Source organism: Nilaparvata lugens, chromosome 13 (genome assembly GCF_014356525.2).
Source record: "Nilaparvata lugens isolate BPH chromosome 13, ASM1435652v1, whole genome shotgun sequence".
Lineage (NCBI taxonomy): Eukaryota > Metazoa > Arthropoda > Insecta > Hemiptera > Delphacidae > Nilaparvata > Nilaparvata lugens.
Window position 1 is genome coordinate 11,302,333 of NC_052516.1, and position 18,766 is coordinate 11,321,098.

Below are 18,766 nucleotides of genomic sequence, written 5' to 3' on the forward strand. Positions count from 1 at the left end.
GCTCATGATTGAGATACAGTTACCTACTGTAATGGTAACAGCAACATTTTTTTCGAAATATCAACTCAACGGTTGTTCTAATCAAAAAAATGCACAGGACAAAAACTGTAGATCACAATATTATCTACAAATAATCTATAATATCTTTTCACTCTAAAATCAGTCGTTGAGCAGTAATTTATAGTTTAATATGTTTATTACCAATGGATTGTTGAAGTAATTTATCATTAGGTACCTACCGTACGTAATTTATAAGATGTTTGAGGGTTTAGATGTTTAATTCTCATTAATTTTAGATGTTTGACGATCAAATATATAATCAACCATCATGTTTTGAATGGATTATCAACAATTTGAGGGTTGATTTGTTAAGAATTATCTCTTAAATTGATTAATTTTGAAATTTGTTCGTATGCTCATTGCATTTTGGTTGGTCTCTTGTAAAAGATTATGTTAATTTCCAGTTTTAAGATTATTTTATTCATTGCTGGGAATTTTATATTAGTTAGTGAAAATAATTTCATGAATTCTAATCATTTTTAGCGTTGAAATAGTCCAAAATAATTCTTAAACTGATAAGTTCTCCGTCCAAAACTTTGATGTCAATTTTCGAATTTCGTTCCTAACTGAAACTTAGTTTCATTTTCTACCGCTAGATGCGGTCATGACACAGTCCCATGATGCATTGCAAAATTACAATCTCGGATTTTATACTCAGAACTCAGTTCAGTTGACAGTTGAAAACTTTGCTAGTAGAGTGTTGATTTTCTGTGCTTTTGGAATAATTAAATTAATAATAACTTTCTTCATGTGAATTGAACTACAACACAATACGAAGCTAAATTTACTATAATTTTGGCAGCTAATTATAGGAACACCGTAAGTAATAATTAATCTTTTGCGATAACTTAAATCAAACTTGTAGGTTTGATATTTTGCCATTCCCAATATTTAAGAATTATATTGTTTGAGAAATTATTGCTACAATAACTTGGAATAGATTGAGTTATATTTATTAGCGTAATTTGATTTTCATTATTTCGATCTAGGGCCATAACTAATACCTATACAGTTGTTTAATAATGTTGACGAATATTCCAAGTCAATAAATTTATCTAGGTTTTATGCTGGATTATTGACGACCGTATGCATATTGTCCCTATTTTATTATCAAATCTCTATTATCTGGAAAGATAACAGTTTGTCCCATAAGTTATGCCATGAAGCTAATTCAGCTATTCTAGTCCATCTAGAATAGCCTGCAGACTATTCATCCTTTTTACTGCAAATTATCTGCCCTTCATGCAGCAAAACAAAAAGTCCACCTCGCCTAAATACAATCCAATAAAAATAGAATCTATATTGATATTTTTCGGTTCATTTATATAGAGTAGATGGTAGTAAATGTGTAGTTTAATATTGTAGTGTTACACATAGGCCTACTCACCTAGATTTTTAAGATTAGATAAGTGATTTCAGAATACTGTAAACTTGAAGGGAAAAGGCGTGTTGATCTCATCCTTATTTGCATTGGTAGATCATTTCAAAAATAGACTGAATAGATGTAATCAGATATTCAGTCTAATCGAGTTTGCCTACTGCAAATTAGTGATGAGTCGACTCTGGGCAAATTCCTGTTGCTAGCCTTCTGTCATTGCTTTTTGAAAGTAATTAGTTTCAGAAGTAGAATCATGGGTGAATTAGTTGGATTTTTTTTTAAATTGATAATTTTTTATTATTCAATATTATGATTGTGAACTGATTGATTTGATTGCGACCCGGCCTTGGGAGGCCCTTAAGGTGAATTTACTTAGGGTGGCTATTAACGACAGGACAAGTGTGTTGAACACGTGTGCACATACATGCTCGTCGTACATGTTGTGTCATTAACTTATTGTTTTTGAAGGGACGGATTCAAGGAACCAAAGGTTCAAAGAACCCTACAAGTCAACCGAAGCTTATTGTGTTCCCAAGTAGTATGTTAGTTAGGCAAACCAATACCTGTGTCCTTTACAAGAACCAGGAGTTTTTCTCTATACTAAAATCCCATTCATCACCTGGTTGCTTGTCACAATCCAGTGTGACATGCTTGGTAGTCTCTTCAGACTGATTAGCCCTCGTGACCCACGTGAGTTCCACTCCTGGCCTTCTTTGTAGGTCCTCCCGCTGAGAGAGGGGACGCCAAACTTCCTCTAGGGCGCTCGGCCACCCTCGACTCAGCCTCTTGACCCACATTTGTGCCTAGAGTTTCACACATCTCTGGTGTGTTGGGTTTTTCTTTTTGCCCCTCCGAAACTCTGCAGGGTCAAAAGCCTCACCTCTCCCAAGAAGTTTTGTCTGAATGGCCGCCCTTCCTTTGAGCAGTGGTGAGTTTTGGCCTCTCCAGCGAAAGACTTAGAACAAAGTATTTAGTGGCTGGGTTTTGTATTTTCGATTTTTAGTTCATTTTCAATTTTTATTCGCTGATCGATTTGAGTTTTGATTATACTTGTATCATTATATGATTAGTAATTCTCCAGTGGTTTATTTATCGTTATTTGTAGTTTATTTTATGTTACTGCTGAAATAAAATAAACATCCAAAACAATTGAGTTTTGGCCCCTCCAGCGAAAGACTTAGAACAAAGTATTTAGTGGCTGGGTTTTGTATTTTCGATTTTTAGTTCATTTTCAATTTTTATTCGCTGATTGATTTGACGTTTGATTATCATTGTATAATTTTATGATTAGTAATTCTCCAGTGGTTTATTTATCGTTATTTGTCGTTTATCTTATGTTACTGCTAAAATAAAATAAGCATCCAAAACAATAAATAAACCACTTGTAAATTACAAACTAAAATGATACATGAGTAATTTAAAATCGAATAGAGCAGCGGAGAAAAAAATCGGAGATACAAAAAGCCAACCTCAAAAAATGTTGCTCGAAGTCTTTCGCATCGATGACACAACAATGTATGATGTCATGTGTATCATGCATGTCCTACCGTTAGTGGCCATCCTTAGCGACGACTCTAACATTCTAGCCGCGCGGCTGTAGCAATCAATATAGCTTGTAATAAACAATCAATTCAAATTAAGGTGACGTTTCATACATCAATCACTTGAGCTTCGATCTTAGAATGTGATTTAATGTCAAATATAATATCTTCAATCAGTCAAAGTGAAGTGAATTTACTATTAAACTGAACTGAATAATAATATTGTATAAATAATAAATAAAATATCCCTGTGCGGCCGGCCATTAACGATTCTGTAGGCTTGTACAAGCATGTAATTGTAATTTAGGGTATACAAACTTCTTGTGTCTTCAGCGAAAGGCTTCAAGCAAAATCAGCTGTTTGTATTATTGAGGTTAGGTTCTTGTTTCTATGATTCTTCGTTGTTTATGTTTTCTTCTCTGCTCTATTTGAGCTTGAATTGTTCTATCGTTTAGAGTCAAAGCAGTCTGGCACAGGCTCTCCATTCACCTACCTGTCGTTGCTCCAGAAGGGTCTCAGTTCATCACTTGTCTATTTTGATCATTTTTTAGAGAGTAGAATAAGTGGGAAGTTGAGCCGTTCTGTCGGTCAAATGTGGTGGCATGAGGTGTACGTTGCAGGCTGATACACGGGGAGTTTCTTCTTGTTTCAGCTGAATCGTTGGATTGGTTGGCAGCCTTCCATGCAAATCTGTCCATTGCTACTCTCTTCCATTGTACATAGCTCATAGCACGACACTTGCCTCAGATACTGTAGCCGGGGCCTCCCAAGACCCCTTTGTCCATCAACTGTATCTTCCAGAATATTTGGCGTGAATGCGTGGTGTCTTATTAAGTAGAGCGTGCACTAGGTCGGCGGAGCGGCGCGGCGCGGAGAATTTTCGACCTGGAATTAAAAACTCCTATAAAATTGTACACTTAAATTGCATTCAAATTGTAATTGACCGAGCGAAGTGAGGTTTAAGATTACGTCAGCACAGGTAGGGCTCCTACACCAATAAAAATTCTATATAAGTTAGAGTTTCTATTGGTCTAGGAGCCCTACCTGTGCTGACGTCACACCAACGCACTACGGCTTTGTTGACCGAGAGAAGTGAGGTCTAAGATTCAAGTCGACGGTTTGGCATTTCTCTTAATGTTTAAATGTTTTTATGTTGCGCATTTACGGCGAAACGCGGTAATAGATTTTCTTGAAATTTTACAGGTATGCTCCTTTTTAAATTGCGCGTCGACGTATATACAAGGTTTTTGGAAATTTTGCATTTCAAGGATAATATAGAAGGAGAAAGGAGCCTCCTTCATACGCCAATATTAGAGTAAAAATCAGACTATAGAATTATTCATCATAAATCAGCTGTCTAGTGTACTATTATAATACTGTGTCTCTTTAAAATGTATCTTTCCATCAACGTTGTAGACAGTTGACTATAATACTGCCCGTTCAAAAACATCGAACATCTTGAAAATTGTATCCTTCCATCAATGTTGTAGACAGACAGTTGCAGCCAGACCAGATAACAGCGTTCACACTCACATTCAGGGACGACACGTCACGGTACGATAGGACAGAAAGCTCTATGTTTGTTTATTTAGGATTTTTTCTAGACATTTTAAATTGATAAATTATTTATCAATTTTTGAGAAAACATAACAACAGGTCAATGTAACTTACTGAGTGCGAGGTCTACTGTTCACAGAACTACTAGTTTATTTGATGATGCTTCCTTCCTGTAGATGTCCTGAGATTGAAAGGACCAGTCAAATAAAATATTTGGGCTTGATAATCGAGGAGGGATTCAAGTGGAGAAGGCATATTAAATACCGATGCCATAAACTAAGTTTTCTCTCCTATAATTGTTATAAGTTGAGTTCGATACTTGATTTATCAAAGTTGAGAATGCTTTATTTTGTAATTGTACAATCTCTGTTAAACTAGTAGTTCTGTGAACAGAAGACCTCACGCAGTATTCTCATCCACAAGTACCTGATTGAAACTATAGACCTCATGGAAAAATACAGTAATAGACTGGCTTCTCCACACATCTGTGTAATCACTTGTCAGCTGATTTATGATGAATAATTCTATAGTCTTATTTTCACTCTAATATTGGCGTATGAAGGAAGTTCCTTTTTCCTTTTATAATATCCTTGAAATGCAAAATTTTTAAAAACCTTGTATATACGTCGACGCGCAATTTAAAAAGGAACATACCTGTCAAGTTTCATGAAAATCTATTACCGCGTTCGCCGTAAAAGCGCAACATATAAACATTTAAACATTAAGAGAAATGCCAAACCGTCGACTTGAATCTTGGACCTCACTTCACTCGGTCAATTATGGCTTGGGGTTTGGGGAGGTACTTATGACACTCTTTTTTTACCACTATTCGTTATACAGAAAATTATCATAAAAACCATATTAAATAAACCCGTATTGTTCCCTTCAAAAATTGCATTCAGTGAACTGAGAGTCATGTCAATCCGTCAACTCTATGTGCTTAGCATATTTAAATATTTCAATAAACATGGAAGTTCATTTTCAAGAATCAATGTAACTCATAGAACAAGATACAATCTACATAGATATGTTACTTATGATTCTAATTTAACGGTCATTCGTGAGCAGCTGGTATACATCGCTCCAAAGATTGTAAACTGCATCCCGAACGAGCTCATCGGTGTACCTATTAAGTTTGTTCCAATAAATATTAAAAACAGGATACTTCACAACTATTACTTCCATCTTAATATTTTATGAGTTTAAAATCCTTTTAGCTTTTAAAACTATTCATTATTGTCAGGATTAATTCACAATTCATAGCATTTATTTTAAATATACTTACCATTGTTTGAAGCCCAACATTCAATGTTGGATTCGACGTTGGACCGTGAATGGGATGTTGGGTCGAATGCTGGATGTCCAGTCGGACGAGTTGGGTCAACTGGAGACCCAACACATCCAACATCCCAAGGTCAGCCGTCTAGTCGGAGTCATAAAGTGAAAAATGGTTGAAAATGTAATTAATCTTGAAGTTCTTTAGCTGCACCATACTTTTTGGAATTAGTTCTTTTTGTACATTCTGAATTAATAAATGTATGATACATATCTAAATAAATGTTATTCAGATTTCATGAATCTGGTATACATTTTTTAGGATTCTTTGCAAGTTCAATTTAAATTTGATGATGAATTTTCAAAAATGTTAATGTTTTCGCATATTCTATGTTGTAGGAATGAAGAGATCAGTTTGGTTGTGGTGAGGACATGGAATGTTGGAGTTTGCAGATTGCCATACTGATTCACTCCTGTCATGGACTACAGCTTTCAAGTATGGCACTTGACAGGTACTTACCACTACTCAATTTTACTTTAGTATTTTTTAAAGTAGCCTACGTTATTCAAGTAAGAAATAGTTTTATGCCGGCGCTCCATTCTCGCCGAGTTTGTACGAATGGCGACGGACGCGAGAGTGTGGATGACTACTATGCCATCGCTCGGCCCACCTTCGCTCCGACTTATGGCAATCGGAGACGTTGGACATTTGGCGAGCGACTCGGCGAGAGTGTAGCGGAGGCATTAGAGCGCTAAGGTCTTCCAGCTCGTTACTTGATCAAACGAGTGATGATGCGCTTGGCTGTATGTTGAACATATTGAATATTATGCATTTTATAGTGAATGAAATCCTTATTCCTTGATGGAATAAATTTCTTTACAGTGTCTATGCTTTAGTTTAGGTCCTGTGCTCTGCCTTTTGTGTGCATTCAACAAGTACTCTGTACTTCCATTGGAAGGTTGACAACTTTTTAGTCTTTCCCAATTAACTCACATTTATGTTGTTTTGGTCTCCGATTCTAATGATTTATTTTGTCTTGGAATAACTATATTGATCATTTGTGCTGTAAAATATCATCTGGAGTGTTTGCACTCAGACAGATTTCAAGATTAAGTACTGGGAACACTATCTTAACATGTACATTATATCATGCCCTCATAATGTCACATATTCGGTATGCAATATTGGTTTGGGGGGGGCTCCAGTCTCAAAAATTTAGATAGAATCTTTAGAATACAAAAGAGAGCTGTGAGAGCGATAAAAGGTCTTAAGCCATTAGAGTCTGCAGAGAGTATTTTAAGATCTAGGAACTGTGCCTGCACTGTACATTTCGAAGTGATCATGTATATAAAAGATAAAGAATTATAAGAAACTGTGACATACATAATTATGACACTAGAATAAGAGTAAATTTTCTGCACAATACCACAGGACAGCTCAGTATGAAAATAAGCCTTCTTATATGGGTATGAAATTTATGAGTAAACTGCCGTCAGCTTTGAGAGAAAATGAGAATAAGGATATTTTCAAAAAGCTATTGAGAAAATATTTAACAAACGGGGTTTACTACAGTATTCAAGAATTTATGGATGGAGAATGAGGCTTTTGGGAGGATTAAATTGCAATGTACATTGTGGAATGTGATGTATATAATATATGTTTATATGTATTCCTTTATTTTTTTGACAAATAGTCCTTGACGATTTCCTATACTCTTTAAAGAGTCTCCAGGGAGAAAATTGAATCAAATCAAATTTATCCATTATATATGCACATAGTGGAGCAGCGGTGGTAGATGGTTGCGGAGAATGTAGCTGAGAGTGTTTAGAAGTAATGCATGTATTCAGATGTGTGGAGCAGCCAAGTTAGAGTTGAGGACAGCCACTTGGATACATGCATTATTATCTATTATCAACACTCTCCGCTACCCTCTACCTTCGACGCTTCACTATGTGTTGACCCTGAACGATAGCTAACCAGCGCCGCCACAGAGTAGAATATGTATACTACCGTACTAATAATACATAATATGTTTGTATCATGTTTATGTTGTAATATGTTTGTATGATGTAATTAACTGTGTATGTTAGCTGCAATACATTTACAAGTGTTTTGTACTGCCGTTGGACAAGTGACCACTTGTTGTCCCCTAACTACAGTGGGGTACACGTTATAATGGTAGGAGGACAGCGTTGCCGATTCCCTGCCTTGCCATTGCCTTCTATAGAGGATAGCTGATACCGGTTTATCTGATGTAATATCATCTATTCATTCTTGTTTAAAATAATCAATTCTATTTTTTTTATTCGTAAAAAACAAAACATATTTTTCAATAATTAAATAATATTTTTTTACTTTCCTTGCCCTATTACCATAGGGTAAGGAAAGTATTGCTTTCCGAAAAAAATGAAGATACCCCAATTTCTAAACTTCTATACGTTTCAAGGTCCCCTGAGTCCAAAAAAGTGGGTTTTGGGTATTGGTCTGTATGTGTGTGTGTGTGTGTGTGTGTGTGTGTGTGTATGAGTGTATGTGCGTCTGTGTACACGATATCTCATCTCCCAATTAAAGGAATGACTTGAAATTTGGAACTTAAGGTCCTTTCACTATAAGGATCCGACACGAACAATTTCGATCAAATGCAATTCAAGATGGCGGCTAAAATGGCGAAAATGTTGTCATAAAAAGGGTTTTTCGTGATTTTCTCGGAAACGGCTCCAACGATTTTGATCAAATTCATACCTTAAATAGTCATCGATAAGCTCTATCAACTGCCACAAGTCCCATATCTGTAAAAATTTCAGGAGCTCCGCCCCATCAATGCAGATAGATTCCCAATTATCAGGCTTCAGATACAATTGAAACAAAAAAAATCAAGTGGAGTAGATTGAGCTTGAAAATCTCTACAATTAATGTTCAGTAACATTTTCACCTAAAATTGAAAATAAGCTTTAAATTCGAGAAAATGTGATTATTCAATTGCAAATTATTGGTGATTCTATTAAATCATTCACTATGAAGAGATAGCAGACCTCACGTGTGTCTCCAGCGTTATTGCCCTGTCACCAGCTGGCTCAAATATTTGAATAGTAGACTTGAGATGCGCGGGAACACTAGCGTCAGGTGATCAATTTTCATAACAGCAAGGAAAGTTGTGTGAGTGCGCCACACCAGATTTTTTTATTCGTAAAAAACAAAACATATTTTTCAATAATTAAATAATATTTTTTTTATAATTGAGATTGAATATTCTGTCAATTAATTATATTTCAACATAGTTAGAAAATGATCTGGTAACATTAAAGAGGTAGAAAAGGTTAGCGTTATCTGCTGTGTCGAATGATAGACAAGGATAGAGCAACACAAATGTTAATTAAATACAGCTATTATAACATGAACCTCACAATACCAGTCAAGGTGTGCCTTCAGTCTCGTATTACATTGAACCACCAGTGGGTCACCAGACAGCAACCATTGGCGGCCGAGTGGGACACCACTGAGACACCAGCCGGGTCACCAAAATCTGGTCACCCTATAGTGAGGTCCACGTTATAATGGCAGTATTTGATTAACATTGATGTTGCTATCCTTGTCTATTATTCGACACAACAGATAGCACTAACCTTTTCTACCTCTGCAACACTACCAGATCATTTTCTAACAATGTAGAAATATAATTGAGAAAATATTTAATCTCAATTACTGGTAGTTCTGTGAACAGTAGACCTCACGCAGTATTCTCATCCACGCGTACCTGATTGAAACTATAGACCTCATGGAAATACAGCAATAGACTGGCTTCTCCACACATCTGTGTAATCACTTGTCAGCTGATTTATGATGAATAATTCTATAGTCTGATTTTTTACTCTAATATTGGCGTATGAAGGAGGCTCCTTTTTCTTTTTATATTATCCTTGAAATGCAAAATCTCCAAAAACCTTGTATATACGTCGACGCGCAATGAAAGGAACATACCTGTCTAATTCCATGAAAATCTATTACCGCGTTTCGCCGTAAATGCGCAACATATAAACATTTAAACATTCAAACATTAAGAGAAATACCAAATCGTCGACTTGAATATTGTTTTATAATTGAAACATATGTTTTGTTATTGACTGATAAAATATAATAAATTTTTCAAGAATAATGAGCTGTTAATATTACATCAGATATACCGGTATTAGCTATCCTCTATAGAAGGCAGCGACCAGGCAGAGAATCGGTAAAACTGTTCTCCTATTTTTCTTCACTGACATTATAACGTGGACCTCACAATAGGCCTACCTGATTGTTTCCGTTTTTCAATTTACTAATCTTTTGATAACGAATAATCTATCTTAAATGTGATTGTTAATTTTCCAGAATTTCAATGCCTTTTATTATTTTCTTTAGGGATGAACTGGATGAACTCTTTTAGATAGCTGGGGCTGGAGATACATGACAACATTTCTCAGTGCCATGCATCGATGCTGATATGAGCTGGAGGACATCCTCATGTGACATGAGTCATCGACCTGAGCCTTCAAGTGTGGCTGTTGACAGCTGGTGAGTGTTGTAAACATACCTCTCTCTCTCTTCACATTGTATTCTGTTCTTCTATTGAGCTTTGAATATTTATTGCAGGCTTGTAATAGGCCTTGCAGTCTATCACAAAACTGGATTACATATAATGCTCTTGTGCTCATAAATTGTTGAATGTGATGTGGAGCTAAGTGATGTTGATGAAACACTATCGAAAAACATGTGAGTTGAATTTAGTAGCTTCATTCTATGAAGTACTGCAAATAATATTACATGCATCATGCCGCTTCCACACTCTTGTCAAGTGCGTACGAATGACAACGAGTGCGAGAGTGTGGATGGCTACTATGCCACCGCTCGCCTTCAATTCCACCATTTAAATGTATACAGCGAGCCGCTTGACAAGCGACGACTTGACGAAAGTGTGGTGCCGGCATGTCGCCGCTTGACAAGCGACGACTTGACGAAAGTGTGGTACCGGCATGACGAATTGATGGCTCCTTTTGAGTTGTTTTGGAGCTGCCAGCTGAGTTAAGGTTGAAGCACACAGATCGTCATCGGACGGACGGCACTGATCGGACGATTAGATTTGATGCATTGTTTTCAATTGGAGTGCGCATACCTATACGGATGCGGATAAGCATGCGCACTCCAATTGAAACAATGCATCAATCACCGATCCGTGCCGTCCGTCCGATGACGATCTGTGCGCGTCTACCTTAGCTGTTGGCTGCCACATATTTTCTTTCATTTTATTGAATTCATAATTTCCAATGGGAAATTTCCGTTGAGCCAAGGAGAGCTTGTTCGCTATTGACTTTATTAAAATATTACTTTATCTCATTTATCAATTGAAAATATTCAGTGACTTGCCACATCTCGTAAAAAACTATAATCGTTGAATTATTTTGTACTATTAAGTGAGCTTTTCTTCCTATCCAATCTTCCATGATGGTATTTAATGTATAATTGTGTCATTAACTGAGCCGATGTTTTCATCTACTACATAGCCTCTTGTGCAGTAATAAATTAGTGAATTGACGCTCACATGCTGATAATCTCAAATAATGTTCAATGTCTGTTTGTGTCTATCAATGTGGTTGGTAAATTTATTCTATTTTCAAATGAGGTGAATAAATTAAATTTATAGACATCTATTTGTCTTGTCTCAAAATACTTGAAATTGACACAACCATTTTGAAACTATCCTGGAGTGTTTTAATTAATTATCTAGTAAACAGCGCTGATCTTGGATTGAGAATGGTGTAACAAAGCTACTAGTATTTCGCTACTGTAATTCAACAAACGAGTGGTTGTGACACTTCAAATATTTTTTATCCAATACATAAGACATAATACATAGCTGTGATTTTGTTTTTGAGTTCAGTTATTTGCTTTTAAAATCACTTTTCTAAGTCTTGCAATCCACCTCAAACCATCAATATTACTTGAATCTATTGGAAACATTCCAGTCATTGACCTAACTTCAAATTTACTTACCTTTTCTGTAACATGTACATTATTATTAGACTTGTATACTGGACTGCAGTTTCGTGTTGAAACCAACACATCTTCAGTTGTAGTTGTTCTTTGACACGAAATTGCAGTCCTGTATACAAGTCTAATAAATGTGGATGTGACAAATAAAAAACTGTGTTTCTTTCAATTAAGGAAAATATCTGCAATTTCAAGTTTCATTCAACAAACTTTATCAAAATTACTTTCCTTTGGTTCGCTACCTAAAACTTGACATTTCAGTTGCACAAGCCTAAGATTCGTGTGGGGCTCACCCGTTAACAGTGAAAGCTCAAAAATGAGTTAATGAATTTTCAAAAATGTCATGTTCCTGTCTTTCATCAAATCATAATACTAGTTTAGAATCCACCTGGGACCGTATTTAAGTTATCGGTTTTCCTCAAAATAATTTCATGTTTTAAAATAAGGTCCACGTTACAATGGCAGTGTTTGATTAACATTGGTGTTGCTATCCTTGCCTATCATTTTTGACAGATAGCACTATCCTTTTCTAGCTCTGCAACGTTGCCGGATCGTTTATCAACAATTTAGAAATATAATTAACAGAGTATCCAAACTTAATCATGAGAATTCATTATTAAATCATTGAAAAATATACTTTCCTGACGAATGAAATGTGATGAAATATTATTTAATAAGAATGAACCTTTAATTTTTCATCAGATATATCGGTATCAGCTATCCTCTATAGAAGGCAGTTGCAAGGCAGTTAATCGGCAACGCTTTTCTCCCTATCTTTCTCCACTGCCATTATAACGTGGACCTCATTAAAGGCTCGTATTACATTAGGCCACCAGTGGGGTCGCTCCGGTTTTAGTGTCCGAGCAAGTCGCGGGGCATCATAATTTTAATGAAAATTTTGTTTCTTACTCAGTGTGGGGAAACACTGTGAAAGTTGCCAACAAAATGTTCCCTCTCAACAAGTCGACGCCGACTGCGCTCTCTGGGCGAGAAAATTGACAAATTTTGTTGTACTTTATTCATTTATTTATACAAGTACATTATCGAAATGATAGGGAGAGGAAAAATAATGTAACCTTGTGCTATTCCTCTCCCAAATTCAGATAACACATAGTCCGAGATAGGTTGAGTCTTGTAGTTCAATTCACTTGATTTGAGTTTCTATACTGCTATTTTTGTAAAAAAACTATTTTCACTTTTTGTGTAGTTGAGGAGTTGATATTGTGGTAATTGTTCATAATAGTAGTTCTGTGAACGGTAGATCTCACGCAGTATTCTCATCCACAAGTACCTGATTGAAACTATAGACCTTATGGAAATACAGCAATAGACTGGCTTCTCCACACATCTGTGTAATCACTTGTCAGCTGATTTATGATGAATAATTCTATAGTCTGATTTTTACTTTCCTTGCCCTATTACCATAGGTAAGGAAAGTATTGCTTTCCGAAAAAATTAAAGTACCCCAATTTCTAAATTTCTATACGTTTCAAGGTCCTCTGAGTCCAAAAAAATGGTTTTTGGGTATTGGTCTGTATGTGTGTGTGTGTGTGTGTGTGTGTGTGTGTGTGTGTGTGTGTGTATGTGTATGAGTGTATGTGAGTCTGTGTACACGATATTTCTTCTCCCAGTTAACGGAATGACTTGAAATTTGGAACGTAAGGTCCTTACACTATAAGGATCCGACACGAACAATTTCGATCAAATGCAATCCAAGATGGCGGCTAAAATGGCGAAAATGTTGTCAAAAACATGGTTTTTCGCGATTTTCTCGAAAACGGCTCCAACGATTTTGATCAAATCTATACCTGGAATAGTCATTGATAAGCTCTATCAACTGCAATAAGTCCTATATCTGTAAAAATTTCAAGAGCTTTGCCCCATCTATGCAAAGTTTTATTTTAGATTCTCAATTATCAGCTTTCATATACAATTTAAACAAAAAATTTCAAGTGGAAAAGATTGAGCATGAAAATCTGCAATTAATGTCCAGTAACATTTCCACCTAGAATTGAAAATAAGCTTGAAATCCGAGAAAATGTGATTATTAAATTGCAAACTGTTGGCAACTGTTGATTCTATTAAATCATTCACTACGAAGAGATAGCAGACCTCTTGTGTTTTCATCTTTATAGACCTACTATCCGTCAGGCTCGCTTCGCTCGCCATATCCGTCTAGCCAGGGGGCTTCGCCCCCTGGACACCCGACTGGATCGTCCAAGAATAAGATCAGCAGGCTCGCTTCGCTCGCCTGCATTTTTCATTTGAGCATTTTTATCATATGTTAGGACAATCCAGTCGGGGGTCCAGACTAAACGTCTGGCTAAACGGATATGGCGAGCGAAGCGAGCCTAACGGCTAGTAATATAATATTCCCAGGATTGAAGTAGCAGTGCCCAATCAATTTTTCCGCGATAAATGTATTTAAATCTTCAACTTGATGCCAACCTAACAAAGTCAACTCAACTTAATGCCAACCTGACAAAATTATTAATTTAGTTGCCAGTTAACAACTGTTTCGAAGAGGTTCTCTATCTAGATTATAGTTCTATAGTAACATATGATATGGAAATTTCAATTATAATTAAGAGATTGGGAGAAGAAGAATATACATGCTAAAAGACGAACTTTAAACCCTTAAGAACAAACCTTAGAGTTAAAATATTGCCAAAAGATTTCTTAGTGCGCCTCTAAAGGGCCAACTGAACATACCTACCAAATTTGAACGTTTTTGGTCCGGTAGATTTTTAGTTATGCGAGTGAGTGAGTGAGTGAGTCAGTCAGTCAGTCAGTGAGTGAGTGCCATTTCGCTTTTATATATATAGATCACCAGCTGTCTCATATCTTTGAATAGTAGACTTGAGAAGCGCGAGTACACTAGCGTCAGGTGATCAATTTTCATAACGGCAAGGAAAGTTGTGTGAGTGCGCCACACCAGATTTTTACTCTAATATTGGCGTATGAAGGAGGCTCCTTTTTCCTTTTATATTATCCTTGAAATGCAAAATTTCCAAAAACCTTGTATATACGTCGACGCGCAATTAAAAAAGGAACATACCTGTCAAATTTCATAAATCTATTACCGCGTTTCGCCGTAAATCCGCAACATAAAAACATATAAAAATTAAGAGAAATGCCAAACCGTCGATTTGAATCGTAGACCTCACTTCGTTCGGTTAATTAAATAAAAATACTGAGAAATTGTCAAAAACCACCGATTTATTGATACTTAGAAAAGACCGGTTTAGAGATTGACAATGGTGTAACAACCGAAACCGGTCTTTCTAAGTATCAATAAATCGGTGGTTTTTGACAATTTCTTAGTATTTTTATTTAATATGAAAACTATTTTGTTGACATCTTTTGTGCAGCTTAATATTGCATAATTATGATTGATTGTGTAATGGGGACCTTTAGGTTGTAGCATAGAATAAACAATCTATATTGTTATAATTCTATGGTTTCAGTAAAACCATTTATTGGAGATAATTTGAAGAATTTAAATCAATATTGTGTTGCAGCTGTTGATGGAGATGAAGAACTTCAAGGCGATGAGAGTGGACAGCATAGGCAGAGATTTGGACAGGTTAGTGTTTTCATTTTTCATCTTTTTCATTATTTTTCGATTCAAGTTCTGTGCAATTATGTTTTGGTGTTGACCATCAGAAAGTATTCATGAATTCCACTCGAGGCTGACTGCATTCTCAATCAAGTAAGGCATGTTGAATTAATTGAATTTCAGAGTAATTTGCAATTATACAGGGTGACACAGAATAACGGGAACTTTCAAAAACGCCATAAAACATTAGTGGGAAGGGCAAAAATGATTTTATTCAAACTAATGTAAAGTTCAATACTTGCCATTTGAGAATCTTCTATATAATAAGAGAGAGTAGGGTTGTGTTTGTTCGTGTGTTCGTTTGTTCGCATCAAAACATGTCAACTCGTGGATTGCATACCGGAAAAACGGGAATGATTTAGATCTCCAAATTTTGCACATAGATTCTAAAAATATCAATCTCGTGCACCTGGAAGCCCAAATTTCAATTTTCCTTCTAGATTTTTCAGAATTAATGTTTAAATTTCATTAATGGTACATTCGATTTCATTAAAAAATCACCAAATCATATATGGTCGAAATTAAAAAAGGAACATCTGTTTCTATATTGCTTTCTACCTGAAAAACATAGTTTTGAAACTTCGTTTTCCTGATGCAATGTTTAGGCCTACACGTGGCATGGATTATTAATTTTTCCACTAGAATAATTTTTGAGACAAATGTTAAATAAACGTCTACAGTTTCATCAATGCTGTATCGGCAATATGAAAATGCATGCAGTTAATATGTCTTTCAATGAAGGTGTTGTTATTTACATAAAGAAATTATATTCTTCCATTTTTATTTAATTAAAATTTCAAAATTATTCGTGCCCTGATAGAATGACTGACTCACTGTACATAGGCCTATTTTGAATTCTTCTAGATTTCTTTACGTCAAGTTTTAAGAAAGACCCTTGCGAAGCATGGGTTACCTGCTAGTTATTAATAACATCTATCACTTTTTGACAATTAATTCTTCAAGATGGCTGAACGAATACACTCTTGAGATTTGTGTTGATGATTCCTCATTGATTACTGCATCACCTCATCTGGGATATTGAGGATTTAATTATTAATTATTTTTCCATTTTAAATTAATTCAAAATTATTGATGAAAACTTGACGCTAGTGTTCCCGCGCAACTCAATTCAAAGATTTGAGCCAGCTGGTGACAGGGCAATAACGCTGGAGACACACATGAGGTCTGCTATCTCTTCATAGTGAATGATTTAATAGAATCAACAATAATTTGCAATTGAATAATCACATTTTCTCGAATAGAAATTTAAAGCTTATTTTCAATTTTAGGTGAAAATGTTACTGAACATTAATTGTAGAGATTTTCATGCTCAATCTACTCCACTTGATTTTTTTTGTTTCAATTGTATCTGAAGCCTGATAATTGGGAATCTATCTGCATTGATGGGGCGGAGCTCCTGAAATTTTTACAGATATGGAACTTGTGGCAGTTGATAGAGCTTATCGATGACTATTTTAGTTATGAATTTGATCAAAATCGTTGGAGCCGTTTTCGAGAAAATCACGAAAAACCCTGTTTTTGACAACATTTTAGCCGCCATCTTGAATTGCATTTGATCGAAATTGTTCGTGTCGGATCCTTATAGTGAAAGGACCTTAAGTTCCAAATTTCAAGTCATTCCGTTAATTGGGAGATGAGATATCGTGTACACAGACGCACATACACTCACACAAATACACACACACACACACGCACGCTCGCACGCACACACACATACATACAGACCAATACCCAAAAACCAGTTTTTTGGACTCAGGGGACCTTGAAACTTATAGAAATTCAGAAATTGGGGTACCTTAATTTTTTTCGGAAAGCAATACTTTCCTTACCTATGGTAATAGGGCAAGGAAAGTAATAAACTACTAGGACTACCGGTTTGAGTTAACATTGAAAATTGTAACATAAACGCCCTACATGGGATATCTTCTTATGCTATCTTTTCTCTTTAGTAATATCTTGAAGAGAAGGTAGCATAAGAAGATAGTCCATGGTATAGATCGTTTTTCATGTTCCGAATTTCAAGCTGCTTACTGTCTATTATTACTGTTTTGGCCGGGTGAGAGTGTAAGAACGGCACACTATATTGAACTATCAGCATAACATTACTTCTCAAAAATAATTACTAGGACTATCGACTTGAGTTAACAGTGAAATTTGGGACATAAACGCCCTATACCATGGGATATCGTTTTATGTTATCTCTTTTCTATAGCTTTTGTGCTCGAGAAAAATCGATTGTTTATTTTAAAAAACCTACCTACTATTCCATAGTTCCATATTTTGCTCTACACTTGACTCCAAAATCATGATTGATGGATTTTTTTATATTTTTTACAGGACTAGCTGATTCGTCTACAACTGATGATTTTCCATTACTTCTGTAGCAGATTCATCAGAGATTTTGTTGCATTCTTCATTGTGTATCACGACCCTGCAACACAACTAGAGTTGTGTATCACCATTCTTCAACTCCACTGCATTGTGTATCAAAGCCATGTTACGCAGCTGTAGTTGTGTATCACGGTCTTGCAACGCAACTGCAGTTGTGCATCACCATTCTTCAACTCCACTGTATTGTGTATCAAATCCATATCACGATCTTGCAATACAACTGCAGTTGTGTATCACCATTCTTCAACTCCACTGCATTGTGTATCAAATCCATGTAACGGAAACTGTAGTTGCGTATCACGATCTTGCAACGCTAAAAACCTTCAGCCTTATCAAGGAACTACAACGTTCTAACAATTATGTGATAGAATTGCATAACCAATATTAATTATCTATAAGTAATCACGCATTTTTTATTCTAATGTATAGTTTATTGTATGAATATTAATCGCTATTTGTGACTAGAGTAGTTTGTATATTTGTTGTAAGAATGGCATGTTTATGATTAGCATGTTTCTTATAAATAATACGTTAAATAAAATAAATAAAATAAATAAAATAAAATAAATAAAATAAATTAAATAATCATGAAATATAAATTATAAAATTGACAAAAATAAGCCTCGGACTGTAAATAGTCCACAGTGCCTTTTTAATTCAGTAGGAAAATACATACTGAGTTTGAAATATTAGCTACTGGAAGCTATTTCTTATCTACTGATTGATATCAGTACAACAAAACCTGTATAATATCAACCTCATTTTCAAAAATTTTAATAAAAACATAAATTTTATCAGACAATTTTAGTCTAAAGTCAAATTTATATAGATTCTTTGAGATTAGGAGGGAAGTGTTCAGAGAATACTTTAGAACTGGTCAATGAAAATAATAATTTAAA

General features: G+C 35.5%; 1 long non-coding RNA gene across 1 annotated transcript; it reads left to right on the top strand.

Moving 5' to 3' along the window:
• Positions 1 to 765: 765 nt before the first annotated feature.
• LOC120354016 lies at positions 766 to 18,208 on the top strand. Its single transcript, XR_005572769.1, has 4 exons — positions 766 to 879; positions 6,211 to 6,323; positions 10,211 to 10,363; positions 17,814 to 18,208. It is a non-coding gene; the product is annotated as an uncharacterized LOC120354016 (long non-coding RNA).
• The last annotated feature ends 558 nt before the right edge of the window (positions 18,209 to 18,766 follow it).